The sequence below is a fragment of the Penaeus japonicus genome, unplaced genomic scaffold, assembly GCF_977035675.1.
Source record: "Penaeus japonicus unplaced genomic scaffold, GWHDUDI00000001_assembly GWHDUDI00000015, whole genome shotgun sequence".
In the NCBI taxonomy this organism is placed as follows: Eukaryota; Metazoa; Arthropoda; class Malacostraca; order Decapoda; family Penaeidae; genus Penaeus; species Penaeus japonicus.
The window spans coordinates 11,477,200-11,479,699 of record NW_028234417.1 but is presented as its reverse complement, the minus strand read 5'-3'; the positions used below and the strand labels follow the sequence as shown (position 1 = coordinate 11,479,699).

Sequence of the window (2,500 nt, the reverse complement as noted above, 5' to 3'; positions counted from 1 at the left end):
AAAGAGGCATTTAAGTAAGAGATTCATATAAAGCTTTGGGATGTACTATGGTCACTTGCCAGAAGAATTATCACTCATTTCACTATGATTTCATTATTTTGTGATAAGTAATCACTGTAATATCTTATTCAAGTTCACAATTATCCCCTTGGTTGTTCCAGTTCAAAATGAAGCATTTTGAATGGAGTGGTGAAGACCAGTGTATTAATTGTAATATTAATCAAATTTATTCTGTGAAGCAAGATACTCACATCCTTTTTTTTTAAGTGATTGTAGTAATTTTGAGAAGCATTATTCTAGAAACTAAATTTGTATATCATTTGGGAATGAATAAGGCATAATGAATACTTCAGGTAATTTGTAATGCATACAAAGCAGTTCTAATATGCAATCCACTTCATGTAGAAACTTGAAAGGTATCAAAGTATGAATTCTAGCAATTTATCAGTATTACACATACTTCTTAAGTATTATTGAATGAGTTAGTATATGTAGTATTTTTTATTCTATGCATTGAGGATCTTTCACAAGAAGAAAAATTTGCCTTACATTTTCCCATACCTACTGGACAAGTATTTCATGAGAATTTGAGAATGATTTTGATGGCAAACCAGATGGCACAAGCTGTTTGGTAGTGAATGATAGGGAGATGCAAAGCATTGTATACTAATTTGAAGTCATAATAGAACTGTAATGCTAAACAGTATCACATAAACCTGCAGCTAGCCAGTTATCATTACCTTGTAAGATTTTCTATTATAATAAGTTAGAAGATATAGATATTATGATGTTAAAAGGACTGATTGTCATATTAAACTGTTGGGAATATGATGATTTTAAAGATTTTGTCAAGAAAAAAAATCAGCATTTTTATGCTAGTTGTTGAAGGTCATAATTTAACTTTCAAGAATAGCTTAGGAGTTTATTACATAGCTCTATGTTTTTTATTTTTTCAAAGCCCACTTACACCAGTTTCAGCTGGAGGTGAATCTTAGGTGCATCACTGTTTACTAAATAGTCACATGTAATTTCTGTAAATAAGCATTGGCATCATATGAAAATGTGACAGGAAACTTCTATCTTTTTTTTAATTTCTTGTTTCTTAACCCAATACCGCCGGCCACAGACGGCTATTATGTAATATGATAGCGCCGGGTGCTGGCATACGCCGTCAATGATATAATTGATTTAGGCCTATGCGTTTGAGAGCCCCGGCATTGAAGCCATAAAACACGAAACAGTCCCGGCGGGAATGGGTTAACAAATCCACATGTATCTTTTTCAAGGATCTCAAAGAGACTACTGTCAATCTATATTCACATCCATCCTTGTCCACACACACAAATACTTTAGTTTATGAAGTAAGCGATCTTTAGATGGCCAATGACAAGTGGAGTTTGGAATGAAATAAGAGAATGGGAATGTATGAAAGTGTTTCTTCCTCTTAATCGTAATGATGGTCAGTTTATTGTTAGTAGTAAGGATTATATTTAATTATTAGTAACTACATAGAAAGAGATATATATTTGTTTGTCTTGTAAATTATCAGATTTTATTTTGAGGGCATTTTTCTTTATGGCATTTGATTTCTTAGCACACACACACACACACATATATATATATATATATATATATATATATATATATATATATATATATATATATATATATATATCTATGTATGTATATATTTATGTATGTATGTATGTATGTATGTATGTATTTCAGATGACAGCATCTGTTTGTTGTAGAACACAAAGACAAGAAATTAGTAAAGTGGGTTATTTTGAACAGCTGTTTGTTATTCTTATTTGTATTTCAGTTGACTTTGTTTCCATCCCAAGTGTTGTATTGTGAAAATCTGTTGTGCATTTTTAATTTTACCAAAGCCAAAGTGTTGAGTTGTGTTGATACTCCATCTATTTTTCTATGATGGTATCTTTTATCTCCTTGATTTCCCCTTGAAAGATGAATGGTAAATGGCATAGGTCAGGAGCATGATGATGTACATATCTGTGAAGTGATCTTTAAAATATTTCTTTTTTATTTTTATATAAAAAAAAAAAAAGTGGGAGACATCATAGAAATTAATTTCTTTCCCCTCAGATCATAGAGTAACTAGAGTTTATCCTCTTCAAGTTTACTCTTAGCATGTTATATTTAGCTGTAATATTACAGTTAAGCCAAAGGTGAACTCATGTTCTAGTGTTGAGGAAAATGGGATTTTGTATCACGGGTGTGCAGACTCGATGAGGAAGTATTTCACAATGCTATATCCAGTTTTTGAAGGATATTTATCATTTAGAAATATATAGGTCTTTTCTTATAGTACATAGTGTTGGTATTTATCAGTCTTTATTTGTACAATGATTTTGATTTTTCAAATGATTTTTTCTTCATTTATTTCTTTTTGTTTTTACACACATTTTCATATATGGCTTAAATGAATCTGTAAGGAGCTGCATCAGAATAAAAAGCACCTGATGACAAAGATGATGCT

The 2,500-nt window shown here is 30.8% G+C and overlaps 1 protein-coding gene across 1 annotated transcript in view; it reads left to right on the top strand.

Moving 5' to 3' along the window:
- The window catches only part of LOC122251791 (uncharacterized), a 47,447-nt gene that overhangs the window by 44,199 nt on the left and 748 nt on the right, over positions 1-2,500 (top strand). The gene's annotated exons all lie outside the window — the stretch shown is intronic.